Consider the following 14,645-nt stretch of genomic DNA (forward strand, 5'->3'; position numbering starts at 1 on the left):
TAGTTACACCAGTTTGGAACTGGAAAAAGTGAAATGAAATGTTCATCTTGGTTTCCTCAGACCCACTGCCTGTGCCACAGGGGCTGCCATGTGGTAATCTGTATCGTCACTGCCACCATCCTCTGATCATCTCTGATAGAATGGCTGACTGTGTGCTAGGCACTGGTCTAAGAGCTCACAACATTCAAAGGAAGGATGTACTGTTACCAGCCAGGGTTCTTAGCCTTCTCCAATCCATAGAAATTGACCAGAGGCCAGACAAAGCTTTCAAGGCCAGGCTTCAGCAAAAATAAGTAACAGGTTCCCTTGCTCACTCCCTCAGTTTCTTATTTGAGGTGAGGGTAGGGGTGTGTCCAGGGATCCAGCCAGAGCGGGGGCTTAGGTGTTTCTCCCACCTTTATGGTGGTGTTGTGTGGAGAGGGCATTCAGAGCACCCTGCTTTTGCTCCTGACACTCTCTTTTGGCTCTTGGGTCTTCAGTGGCAGTTGGGCTTTTTGACTTTTTTGTATCTTTTTTGCTCATAACTTGCCCCAACTGCAGCATGCACGTAATCCCTTAGTCCCTTACAGTTTGTATTTTGTAGCTTAGGAAGACATTTGTCCAGGTGCAAGTTTTGCAACACTGCAGCGAAGGGTCCCAGGTCCCAGGCCTGTCTCAGTACCATCATCATCCCTATTTTACAGAAAAGACAACTGAGACAGAGTTTCTGAAACTTGCCTATGGTTAAGTAGCCAGTGCACACTACTGTGAGGATACTAAAGCCAACATTGGAATCCGGGCGATGCTCTTTAGTGCCAGTTGTTATTCAAGACTTTGGGTGCAAGATGGCAGACTGAACTAGTGCAACTGATAACGAACATTCTTCCCCCGAATCCTTACATAACAGTGCAGGTGTTTTAAAAAGGTTTACATCTTCAAAGATGAATCTCCCCAAGCAGGGATAAAATTTTAGAAGTTGGAGAGCACAGGAATAAATGGGGCTCACTTAGAAGACCCAGAAACCTGATCCTAAACTGGCCATGGGAAAAGCCAATAAATGCAACCTGCTTTTATGGTAGAACCTCCCCTGCCTTTCCCCTCACTCCCCCCAAAAAGTTTAGGGATTGGTAGCACCATCAGATGGGGCTAAAACATGAAGATTGATTTAAGGACTTCCCTGCAGTCCAGTGGTTAAGACTCTGAGCTCTCAGTGCAGGGGGAGCAGGTTTGATTCTTGGTCAGGCAACTAGATCTCTAATGTCTCAACTATTAATAAAAAAGATCCTGCATGCTGCAATGAGGATCAAGATCTCACATGCCTCCCATGGAGACCTAGCACAGCCAAATAAATAAATATTAAAAGAAAAAAAAAAAGAACCAAACCCAGAAAGATTAAAGTCTAAAATTCCCAGTTCTCTTCCCCAGCAGATTATTTTCTGGAGAAGGTAAAATTGGGCTTCTAGATTTGGGGGTGCCAGGTATAATTGAGGCCAGGGGTGTCCCTGCTGAAAACACTATTTTCTGAATGCAGAAACTGAAGACTGAATGTGAAAACTCCCACCCATTTCTTCTCTCAAAATTGCTAGAATGCCAGATCACATCCTCTAGGCAGGAGTGTGGCCAACTGGTCTCTCTGGGGAATCTGCCCAGCCTAAGAAGGATCTAACAAATGGATCCTGGGGAATCACCTCACCATGCAGTTCTCAAACCACATGTCCACACCAAGTGCAAAAAGCTGCTGATTAGTTTTTTGGTGCTTTCCCCTTATGTATGACCAGGCAACCTAAACTTCTAAGCTTAATCCAGTCATCCAAACAACCCACTAAACATCCCCAAACATTTGAGGAAAACTCCAGTGTGAAAGGTAGAGACCCAAATAGGTTCAATTTGAAGGAATTCAAGACAATAGACAGGAGATAAGATTAGACAGTGCATCCATGAAAAACGAACAAAGTGTTATAAAAGGGGGATCAAGTCTCCCCTGGTGGCTCAGAGGCAAAGAACCCGCCTGCCAACGCAGGAGATGTGGGTTTGATCCCTGATGCGGGAAGATCCCACGTGCCTCAGAGCAACTAAAGCCAGGGCACCACACCTGCCAAACCTGTGCTCTAGACCGTGGTCGGCGCGAGAGGCCACTGTGGAAGCCCACGCACCGCAGCCAGAGAACAGCCTGCCCAGCAACAAAGGACCCAGCACAGCCATAAATAAATAAAGCTGTTTTTAAAAAGTTGGAGAAGAGAAGATATCCCTTTCTCTTAAAAAAAAAAAAAAAAAGAGGGCGTATCAATCACATAAAGAAAGATGTCTTGGGAATTCCCTGGTGATCCAGTGGTTAAGACTTTGTGTTCCAAAGCAGGGAGGCTGAATTTGATCCTTGATCGGGGAATTTGATCCCATATGCTGCAACTGAAAGATCCCACATGCCTCAACTGAGATCCAGCAAAGCCAAATAAATAAATATTTTTTTAAAAAAGAAGTCTTGGAAATGAAAGCAGCTCTCATGGAAAGGGTGAACTCATTTTCCTTGGACATTTAGAAGATCTGTGTGGTCTTCCGTCTTCTACTCGTGAAGTCTGATGCTGTTATGATTTTGATATTTTCTATGAAAATCATTTTAATTCTCTATAAGCTCTTAGGATCTTCTGTCACCAGTGATTCCCTCAAAGATGTGACTTGGAGATAGAAATAAGTGTTTGGTTTGGATCTATTCCTTAGAATCTCTGTATCTTAAAACTCATATTTTCTGGGATTTTTCAATTATTTTCAATATTTTTCTACTATTGATTGAATAATCTCCTCCCATTTGTTCTCTCTGTTCTTTACTTTTCTAATTTCTATATGTTATTCAATTGTCGCAACTCCTCATTGATACCCCAATTCTCTCATATTTCTTTTTTTCTTTTTACATTTTTTAGAAAAAAAATTTTAATGGATTAATTGTATTTATTTATTTTTAATGTTTATTTACTTATTTTCTTGGCCGTGCCTCTCAGCATGTTGGAATCTTAGTTCCCCGGCCAAGGCTCGAACTCATGCCCCCTGCATTAGAAGTGTAAAGCTTTCTTCACTGGACTGCCAGGGAAGTCCCTCATATTTCCTTTCTTATTGTCCATCTCTATATCATTTTGTCTTTTAGAGAGATTTCCTCATGAGAATCCAGGGAGCAAGCCCTCGGGGAGACTGTGGCATCCATCCTCCTGCTGTTTGAGCTGTGGGTGTGGGGGTGGTACTGGGAGCAGACCCCCGTCCGGCTCTCTTGCCGCTGTATTACTGAGACCCCGCTATAACCCTCTTGTCCATAGCCTCTCCTCAGTTTTCCCACTCTCCAATCCAAATCGTTTTCATTCTGACCCTACAGCAGAATCTATTGATAGAAGTAGGGGAACTGGGACTGCAAGATTGTCTTCTGAACCCTGGCATATTAGTACATCTCTTGAAAGCCATTCTTGCTACTGACCATCCCAAAGAACTGGATGCTATGAGTGCCCAGTGAGTGCCCAAGACTCCAGTTTAGGTACTCCCTCTGAAAAGTCAATGCCTGAGGAAAAGACAGGATCAATCTGATGGTCCCTTAGAGCAGTTTAGGGACTCACAACTCATCACAAACCAGGGACAGGAAGGTTTTTATTAGACCTCAGGTAACACACCGCTGCTTAAGCCTTGCTGTGTCCCGGGATGCCAGAGGACTTGTTTCCTTAGCAACAATAGTCATGTGACAGGAAAACACAGAGCTCCAAAGATGTTGCTTAGCAACTAGGCTGCACCTGCTGGGGCTCTGGGCCGACAGCTTGGGCCGGGGAGCTTGGCTTTGAACTTGGAAACTCCCATCAGGGCTGGCAAAAGGTGGAAGACCTAATTTGGGCAGATCCAGTTTTGGCCCTGGGCTTTTGCAGGGATGGCAGAGGTAAAAATGGAGAAGCTGAGACAGAGGGGCTTGGCTTTCCCATAGTAATGGGATATGGGAAGTAGTGGCAGATGTGGAAAGAGCAGGGCTGGACAGGGGAAGTGACTGTTGGGTTGATGTGGAGAGCAATTCTCTGTCTGCTCACCCTGGAAAAAACTGACTTCTCAGAGGATGGGTTTCCAGAACCCTGAGGATGAATGCGTCTGGCTCAGGACTCCACTCTGCAGGGCTTTTCAGGAAGTTGAATCAAGTCAGAGCATCTGGGCCCTCAGCGTTGGCCCAAGGAGAATTTCCCTCTGCAAGAAATCAGAGCTCTCCACAAAGGGAAGACACTGGTGGTGGTCAGGAGTCACAAAGAACCAGCCTCAGGAACCTGGCTCTTCAAGCTCAGGGCCTCAGGGAGCTCTCCATGGTTTGGGTGGTCTTCCCACCTGCTCTCCTTCTGACCCTCTAGTGTTAGTTGCTCAGTCCTGTCCAACTCTCTGCAACCCCACACCCTGTAGCCTGCAGGCTTCTCTGTTCATGGCGTTCTCCAGGCAAGAACACTGGAGTGGATTGTCATTTCCTTCTCCAGGGGATCTTTCTGACCCAGGGATGGAACCCAGGTCTCCTGCATTGCAGAAGGATTTTTTTTTTACCATCTGAGCCACCAGGGAAGCCCTCTGACCCTCTGCCAGGGCCCAGCTGGCTGGAGGGAGGCTGTGGAGTAAAACTGCTCAGATTTTGAATTCAGCTTCCTCTCCCAAGGGCTAGTGAGGAACTGTGTTTGGTGTTTCAGTTTCTCTATCTACAATGGCGATGATACGAATGACAGCCTCAGGGAGCATTGTGAGGATTAAATGAGTTAAACCTTGAAAAAAGTGATGATCATACTTGTTGGCATAGAATAAGTGCTCAGTAGAACTATTGTCAGTATACTCCCACCCCAACCCTGGCCCCCAGCAACTGGCCCAGCAGACAGACTCACCAGGTTATTTTCTGATCTCTCTTGATGATCCTCAAGCACATGGGAATAGACAGTGGCAAAAATTCTAGACCTTTTTTTTTTTTTTTTGCAGACAGAAGGAATGTGCCCCTTTCCTCTAAGGAGTTTGCTGAGGGTTTGAATATCCTTGATCAGTTGACTTTATTTACTGAACCGAGCGCCCCTCCAAACCTTGCTGCCCAAACACCCCCATTCTCTCTTTTTTTTTCCTTAAAAAAACTATGTATTTATTTATTTGGCTGCATCAGGTCTTTGTTGCGGCATGCGGGATCTTTCGTTACAACGCTTGGACTCTCTATTTGCAGCACATGGCTCCAGAGTATGTGGGCTCCAGCAATTTTGGGATAGAGATTCTAGCTGTGGCATGTGGACTCTGGAGTGCACAGGCTCAGGAATTGCAGCACATGATCTTCGTTGCTCTGAGGCATGTGGGATCTTATTTTCCTGACCAGGGATTGAATCCGAGTGCCCCGCCCTTCAAGGCGGATTCTTAACCGCTGGATCACCAGAGATGTCCCAACACGCCCTTTCTTTATCCTGCTGCTTCTAGAAATTGCATGCATAGCATGTGGCTTTAAGTGCTAATTATTAGAGAAATGTGAATCAAATCTACAATGAGGTATCACCTCACACTGGTCAGAATGGCCATCATCAAACCGTCTACAAATAACAAATGCTGGAAAGGAGAGGGTGTGGAGAGAAGGTTATTCTTCCACACTATACGTGAGTATGTAAATTGCTTCAGCCAGAATAGAAAATAGTATGGAGGTTCCTCAAAAAAAAAAAAAACTACACTAGAACTACCATCAGTCAGTTCAGTTCAATCACTCAGTCCTATCCGACTCTTTGTTACCCCATGGACTGCAGCACTCCAGGCTTCTGTGTCCATTGCCAACTCCTAGAGCTTACACCATCCAACCATCTCATCCTCTGTCGTTTCCTTCTCCTCCCTTCAATCTTTCCTAGCATCAGGGTCTTTTCCAATGAGTCAGTTCTTCACATCAGGTGGCCAAAGTATTGCAGTTTCAGCTTCAGCATCAGTCCTTCCAATGAATATTCAGGACTGATTTACTTTAGAATTGACTGGTTTGATCTCCTTGTAGTCCAAGGGACTCTCAAGAGTCTTCTTCAACACCACAGTTCAAAAGCATCAATTCTTCAGTGGTCAGCTTACTTTATAGTCCAACTCTCACATCCATACATGACCACCAGAAAAACCATAGCTTTGATTAGATGGGTCTTTGTTGGCAGAGTAATATCTCTGCTTTTTAATATGCTGTCTATGCTGGTCATACCTTTTCTTTCAAGGAGCAAGTCTTTTAATTTCCTGGCTGCACTCACCATCTGCAGTGATTTTGGAGCCCAAGAAAATAAAGTCTGTCACTGTTTCCATTGTTTCCCCATTTATTTGCCAAGAAGTGATGGGACTGAATGCCATGATCTTAGTTTTCTGAATGTTGAGCTTTAAGCCAGCTTTTTTACTTTCCTCTTTCACTTTCATCAAGAAGCTCTTCAGTTCCTTTTCGATTTCTACCCTAAGGGTGGTGTCATCTGCATATCTGAGGTTACTAATATTTCTCCCCATAATCCTGATTTCAGCCTGTGCTTCATCCAGCCCAGCATTTTGCATGATATACTCTGCATGTAAGTCAAATAAACAAGGTGACAATATACAGCCTTGACATACTCCTTTCCCAATTTGGAACCAGTCTGTAGTTTCATGTCCACTTCTTATTGTTGCTTCTTGACCCGCATACAGGTTTCTCAGGAGAAAGGTAAGGTGGCCTGGTATTCCCATTTCTTGAAGAATTTTCCAGAGTTTTTTGTGATCCACACCGTCAAAGGCTTTGGCATAGTCAATACAGCAGAAGTAGATGTTTTTCTGGTACTCTCTTGCTTTTTCTATGATCCAGCAGATGTTGGCAATTTGATCTCTGGTTCCTCTGCCTTTTCTACATCTAGCTTGAACGTCTGAAAGTTCTCAGTTCACATACTACTGAAGCCTTACTTGGAGAATTTTGAGCATTGCTTTGCTAGCCTGTGAGATGAGTGCAGTTGTGCAGTAGTTTGAACATTCTTTCAAATGTTTGAACATTGCTTCCCTTGTGGCTCAGCTGGTAAAGAATCTGCCTACATTGAGGGAGACCTCAGTTTGATTCCTGGGTGGGGAAGATCCCATGGAGAAGGGAAAGGCTACCCACTCCAGTATTCTGGCCTAGAGAATTCCATGGACTGTATAGTCCATGGGGTTGCAAGGAGTTAGACATGACTGAGTGACTTTCACTTCACTTTGAACATTCTTTGGCATTGCCTTTCTTTGGGATTGGAATGAAAACGGACAAAACCATAATTTGAAAATATACATGCACCCTTATGTTCATAGCAGTGCTATTTACAACAGCCAAGACTGGAAGCCACCTAAATGTCCATCAACATATAAATGGATAAAGAAGATGTGGTACATATACAGAATGGAATACTACTCAGCCATAAAAAAGAATGGAATGATTCCATTGCAGCAACATGGGTGGTCATAGAGAGGTTATCATGCTAAGTGAAGTAAGCCAGACAGACAATGACAAATATCATGATACAGCTTATATGTGGAATCTAAGAAAAAAAAAGATACAAATGAACTTATATACCAATACAAAGCAGAAATATACCCAGGGACATGGAAAATAAACTTAACGGTTGCTGTGCTGTGCTCAGGCACTCAGGCGTGTCCGATTCTTTGCAAACCCATGGGCTGTGGCCCTCCAGGCTCCTCTTCCCATGGGGTTTTACAGGCAAGAATAATGGAATGGGTTGCCATTTCCTTCTCCAGGGGATCTTCCTGACATAGGGATCAAACCCTTGTCTCCTGCATCTCCTTCATTAGCAGGCGAAAGTTTAACACTGAGCCACCTGAGAAGCCCAAACTTATGGTTACCAAAGGGGAAAGGCAGGGAGAGAGAACTTAAGAATTTGAGGTTAACATTTACACAGTATTACATATAAAATAGATAACCAATAAGGACCTACTATATAGCACAGGGAACCATACTCAATATTTTATAATAACCTATGAGGGGAAAGAATCTGGGGAAAAAAACAATAACTTGTGTGCAAGAAAAAGAAAAAAAGGACAATGAGAGCACGAATTTGGGAGTTAAGCTCAAATCCCAACTTCTGCCATAAATCTAATTACGAGATTTTGAGCAGGTGACATTACCTCTCCGAGCCTCAGTGTTCCCATCTATAGTACAGGAAATGACAGCTCGTAACCTCCTTGGTATGAGACAGGACTGACTTTTGATAAATGTTAGCAATGTTGACCCTTGTCGATAGTCAGAGGCAGGACCTAAGGTCTTTCTCTTCTTGTGGCCTGACACCTTTATGAGCTGACTCCCAGTGAAACCGTAAGGATGAAGGGATGACTGATTCCCGTGGATCCCCGAAAGGGAGGGAGGAGGCAGTTAAAGCAGCTAGTGATTGAAGTGCCCCATCTCTACGTGAGTGGGTGCTGGCAGCCTCGATTGCAGCTTTGCGGTCCTGGGGCTCCAGACCCTCCCTGACTTCCCTGCTTTCTGGGGCTGGGGGAATCCCAGCCCACTCGCCGAAGCCTTTGCTCTACTCCTGCCGGCCATGGGGCCCCTCAGGTCTCCCCCTCTCCCTTCAAAGCGGAGGCTGGTGCCTGCTTTTCCTGCTTTCTCAGCTGGGCTTGTTCCCCAGCTGACCCTACAGCTGCATGTTTCTAAAATTAGCTGGATCCTGCATTTGACTCTGATAATGAATTATCCAAATGGAGAAAATTGAATAGTTAACTGGTTCACAGGAAGATAATTAGCTTTGCCGAGCCCCTGTTACAGGCAAATAAAGAGGAGGCTTGTTTCTCAATTGCCTTCATTAAAGGGAGTCCCTTTCACACAGGGGCCCTGCCCCCCTGAGGCCCTGTTAGGTTCCTGGTTTTTCATCCCCCAAATAGGCAGATGGTACCATGTAGCAAGTGTAGGCTTCTGACTCTAACAGGCTGGGGTTGAAGCCCCAGCTCTGCCACTCTCTACCTGTGTGACCTTGGACAAGGGATACAACCTCTCTGAGCCTCACTTTGCTCATCTGAAAATGGGAAGAGCGGTGTGTACCTCACAGTGGTATTATAAGCATCAAATGATAAAGTGTAAGAAAAATTCTTGGTTCTTCATTTACTTGTTGTTTCATCACTAAGTTGTATCCAACTCTTTGTGACCCCGTGGACTGTAGCCCGTCAGACTCCTCTGTCCGTGGGATTTCCCAGGCAAGAATACTGGAGTGGGTTGCCATGCCCTCTCCAGGGGATCTTCCCAATCCAGGGATCAAACCCAGGTCTCCTGCACTGGCAGGTGGATTCTTTACCACTGAGCTACTCGGGAAGCCTCTTCACTCACGGATGAATTTATTTATTTTTATTGAAGTATAGTTGCTTTGCAATGTTATGTTCCTGCTGTACAGGAAAGTGAGTCATCTGCATGCATGCACATATCCCCTTTTCCCCGGATTGATGAATCTTTCATTGATAAAGTTCTTCACGAAGTTCATCGTTGTTATCAAGTTTTCATTGACTGGAAGCTGTTTTTACCATAGTATCGTCATTACGGTTACCACCACAGCACCCTGGAAACAGAACAGAGTCTCAGCCAGTGATATACACACGGAAACCATGGGAATGTTGTTGTTGTTCTTGTTTAGTCGCTAAGTCGTGTCTGACTCTTTGCAACCCCACGGACTGCAGCGTGCCAGACCTCCCTGTCAAGCGTAACATGCTGATAGATGCAGAGCCGACACAAGCTGAGGATGGTGGGAGGGTCTCTTTGAATCTACTCACTCGTCCCTGTCCTCCTGATATTGGCTCTGCCTTCTGGTCCTAGGCTTTCTGAGTCACCACTTGGTCAATCATCTCTCACAGCAAGCCCCCAGAAACTCCCTCCTACGCAGAGCATCTCATCCTCACCTACAAGCCTCAGCCCTTTGACCTTTTAAAGTTTCATTTACTCCTCTCTGGATTTCCCTGGTGGTCCAGTGGAATCCAAAGCTTCTGTGCTCCCCATGCAGGGGTCCTGGGTTCCATCCCTGGTTGGGGAACTAGATCCTATATGTTGTAACTAAGAGTCAGCGCAGCCAAATTTATAAAAACAACAACAAAAAATTGTAAAATTTCATTTATTCCTCTCAAGCCCAGCCACCTCTGGTGTTTATCACTCTCTGACATGGCCAGTATGTATAGATCCACATGTTGAAGTCAAGGGCAAGGGATCTGAAGGCAGACGGCCTGAGACTGAATTCAATTTAGATATCTGTTGGTTGGGAAGATCCCCTGGAGAAGGGAATGGCTACCCACTCCAGTATTCTTGCCTGGGAAATTCCACGGAGAGAGGAGCCTGGCAGGCTGCAGTCCATGGGGTGGCTAAGAGTCGGACACAACTGACTTCACTTTCGCTTTTCGCTTTCATGCATTGGAGAAGGAAATAGCAACCCACTCCAGTGTTCTTGCCTAGAGAATCTCAGGGATGGGGGAGCCTGGTGGGCTGCTGTCTATGGGGTCGCGCAGAGTCGGACACAACTGAAGCAACTTAGCAGCAGCAGCAGCAGTGGCATGTAGAATCTTTAGTCATGGCATGTGGGATCTAGTTCCCTAACCAGGGAAGGAACCTGCTCGACATGCATTGGGAGCAAAGTCTTAGCCACTGGACCACCAGGGATGTGCCCTAATTTTGCTTTTTATTTCCTTGAGATCATACAAGTGATTGGAAAAAGAACTTCAATAAGCACACTTTTACTCCGCACCTGGACTTTGTCCATATATCACTGTCACGAGAGATGAACTGCTTGTGTTCTTTCCAAGGCCAACCTTTGCTTTATCGCTAGCCCCCATCCTTGCTTGCTTACTCAAGGACTTCACTACAACCATTTAGCCTCTGTTCCTACAACATATTTTTTTTTTTCTCTACTGGAAAACTCGTATTAGCATAAAAATAAGCTTTTGGTTCTTCATTGTAAAAAACAAAGCAAAGGAGTTCCCTGGCAGTCTAGTGTTTAGAGGGCTTCCCCAGGGGCTCAGCAGTAAAGAAGTGAAGTGAAGCCGCTCAGTCGTGTCCGACTCTTTTCGACTCCATGGACTGTAGCCTACCAGGCTACTTTGTCCATGGGATTTGCCAGGCAAGAGTACTGGAGTGGGTTGCCATTTCCTTCTCCACAGCAGTAAAGAAATCACCTGCAATGCAGGAGACGTGGGTTCGATCCCTGGGCCAGGAAGATCCCCTGAAGAAGGAAATGGAATCTTATTGCTTTGCTGTACATCAGAACTTATTGAAAGAAGTTGTTGTTGTTGCTAATAACTGCTGTGCTTTCTCCTCCAACTCTCTCTTGAATCCATTCCACCTAGGCTCCCACACCCACCACTCTACCAAGACCAGACTATTGTAATCACCAATGGCCTCCATGTTGTTAAATCTAATGGTCAATGGATGGTTATCATCTTGCTTGACCTTGAGTTGGAGACAGGCTATCTGGTCACTAAATCTCTCTTTCTTCTTCCTAGGCACCAGCTGGACCATATTTCCTAAACTTCTTGGTGGTTAGGTGGGGCCATATGACTGGGTTCCAGCCAATGGAAGGTAAGTGGAAGGAAGTTCTGTGACTTCCAAGCCTGACTTATAGAAACATCTTGTGCGGGATATTTACTCCTCCAGATCCACTCCTCTCACTGTCCTCCATGCTGTTGTGTACCTTGGGAGCATAACCACTAGGGACTTTATCAATGAGCCTTCTGGTTTCTGGTTGGGTGGAGTCAATGGAAGATACCTGGAGGAGACTGGAGGGCAGGAGGAGAGTGAGGTCAGAGTATTTGTTCCCCCGGCTCCCTCCTGTGGGATTGGGTTGGCTGTTTTCCTCTACCAAAGCTTCAGTCCAGCATCTCTCCCCACATAGTTCTTTCTCTCCCCCATTTCCTCTGACCATTACTTTCTCCTGTCTCGTCAGACCTGGGGTGGTAATAGCTCCCACGATCAACCATACCAGAGTTACAGGAAGCCTGTAACAGTGTTCCTGCCCCTGCTCGCATCTTTATGCATCGTCTCTTTTTTACACTTTTCTCTAGTTACCCAACTTGAATGTGCTCTCTGTCTCTCACCAGACTCTTACCAATTCACTTCCCGTGTGCCAGCCTCATCTCCCGCCCCCATTTCCTGGCTGACATCACACGCTAACTGACCTTGAAAACCACAAGTTGAAGATGACTCAGACTCTATCAGCATGGGACCCTGGTTATCATCGTGGAGTGGAGAACCGCTTCTCTTTCCCTTTTATCCTTCCCCTCTGCTGCTGAAAATACTATATGTGAACGAGAAATAAACATATTGCCTATACCAGTGAGATATGGGGAATAGCTCTGTCACAGCAGCTGGTTCCTCCGGAACTAATACAACTGACCTGCAGTGTTTGGCACAGGTGACGATTCTCTGCTCCTGGAAACACTTCCTGTTCTTATCTTCCATGACGTTGCATTCTTCTATTAATAGTTTCCCTTCTACTTCAATAACCGTTCTTAGTTTTCTCTGTTGCTTCTTTCTCCTCTCCCCAATCTAAATGTTGGATTTTTCCAGACTCAGTCCTGGATCCTTTATCTCCATTTACTTCCCGGTGACCTCATCCACTCTCATGGCTCTGTTGTTTAGTCACCAAGTTGTGTCCAATTCTTCTGTGATCCCACGGACTGTAGCCCGCCAGGCTCCTCTGTCCATGGATTAACCAGGCAAGGTAAGAGTACTGGAGTGAGTTGCCATTTCCTACTCCTGGAGATCTTCCCAACCCAGGGATTGAACTCAAATATCCTGCAATGGCAGGTGGATTCTTGACAATGAATCCACCTGGGCCTCCCTCTCATGGCTCTGCTGCTGCTGCTGCTAAGTCACCGCTTCAGTCCTGTCCGACTCTGTGCGACCCCATAGACAGCAGCCCACCAGGCTCCTCTGTCCCTAGGATTCTCCAGGCAAGAATACTGGAGTCTAACACCCCCAAACTGATATTTCCAACCCTGGATTCTCCCAAGAGCTCTTGGCTTACATATCTAACTGCCTGCTTGATATCCTCTTTTAGTTATCCAGTAGCATCTCAGATATAACATGTCCAAAATCAAATTTCAGACCTCTTTGAATCTTGCTCATCCTATAGTTTCTGCCATGTTAGGAAACAGCAACTCCACGCTTCCAATGGCTCAGGCCAAAAATCTTGGAGTCATCTTGGATCCATCTCTTTTTCTCTCACCCTATGTTCAATTTGTCAGCAAATCCTATCAACTATATCTTCAAAATGTATTCAGAATCTGTTTCACCACCTGCGCTATCTTGGCCTCAGGAGGTGCCAAGCTTTGATGAGAAGGGAAGTAGTCTTGTCACATCACTGTCAGCATCATCTATTCCTGAATCATAGCCTTGAACTGCTTTGATTGTGCATTCTTCCAAGAACTCTTTCCCAAACCCTGTCCAAATCTTCTTGGTTCTCTCGTCAGACACAGATCTATAGACCAGAGTGTTTCCAGAAAACTCATTCTCCCATCCTGGCAGACATAAGAGCATCAAGACCTCTTACAAGAAACAGTCAGTAGAGGAAAGGGGTAAGCACAATTAACAGTTTTTGGCACAAATTGAACTAGCTCTGGGATGGAAAAATAAATCATTTTTGAGAAAATCTTCATACTCAAAATCTCAAAAAATGGTCACTGGATCCTTATAAAGTAATTCAGTGAAAGCTAGTATCTTTTTTTATAATGAAATGTGGTATCTCAAACCTTTTTAGTTTTTTTTCTTTAGAAATATTTTATCATTTTTCTCATGTAAACCATATACTTTTGGTCATAGTCCTATGTACAGGTATTCTACAGTTATTATTGCAATTATGAATGGATTTTTTTCATTCCATTTACTCACTGGTTATTGGTAGTATAGAAGAAAGTCATAAATTTCTCTATATATTTCTTTTTTTGTGTGTGTTTCTTATACTGAAGCACTTTATTGACTTCTCTTATTAGTTTCAATAATATTTTCAGTTGGTTTTCATGGATTTCCTAGAAAGAAAAGAGTGTAGTCTGGATATAAAGATAATTTACTATTATTTTAATATTGATCTCTTTATTTCTTTTTCTTTTTTAAAATTTAAATTTCTTTTTTAAAATTAAATTTCTTTAAATTAGTTTCTTAAAAAATTTATTTAAAAAAATTTTTTTCATGAAATTAAAAGACACTTGCTCCTTGGGAAAAAAGCTATGACCAACCTAGACAGTATATTAAAAAGCAGACACACTACTTAGCCAACAAAGGTCCCCCTAGTCAAAGCTATGGTTTTTCCAGTAGTCATGTATGGATGTGAGAATTGGACTGTAAAGAAAGCTGAGAGCCGAAGAATTGATGCTTTTGAACTGTGGTGTTGGAGAAGACTCTTCAGAGTCTCTTTGACTGCAAGGAGATCAAACCAGTCAATCCTAAAGGAAATTAGTCTTGAATATTCATTGGAAGGACTGATGCTGAAGCTGAAATTGCAATACTTTGGCCACCTGATGCGAAGAACTGACTAATTTGAAAAGACCCCTATGCTGGGAAAGATTGAAGGCAGGAGAAGGGGACAACAGAGGATGAGATAGTTGGATGGCATCACCGACTCAATGGACATGAGTTTGAGGAAGCTCTGGGAGTTGGAGATAGACAGTGAAGCCTGGAGTGCTGCAGTGCACATGGTCACAAAGAGTTGGACACCACTGAGCGACTG

At 44.5% G+C, this 14,645-nt stretch overlaps 1 long non-coding RNA gene across 1 annotated transcript; it reads left to right on the forward strand.

Annotated features, from left to right (window-relative positions):
- The first annotated feature begins 3,620 nt into the window (after positions 1 to 3,620).
- Positions 3,621 to 13,637, forward strand: LOC133259733 (uncharacterized). Its single transcript, XR_009740496.1, has 4 exons — positions 3,621 to 3,883; positions 11,425 to 11,500; positions 12,019 to 12,641; positions 13,393 to 13,637. It is a non-coding gene; the product is annotated as an uncharacterized LOC133259733 (long non-coding RNA).
- The last annotated feature ends 1,008 nt before the right edge of the window (positions 13,638 to 14,645 follow it).

This window comes from Bos javanicus, chromosome 13 (genome assembly GCF_032452875.1).
Source record: "Bos javanicus breed banteng chromosome 13, ARS-OSU_banteng_1.0, whole genome shotgun sequence".
Lineage (NCBI taxonomy): Eukaryota > Metazoa > Chordata > Mammalia > Artiodactyla > Bovidae > Bos > Bos javanicus.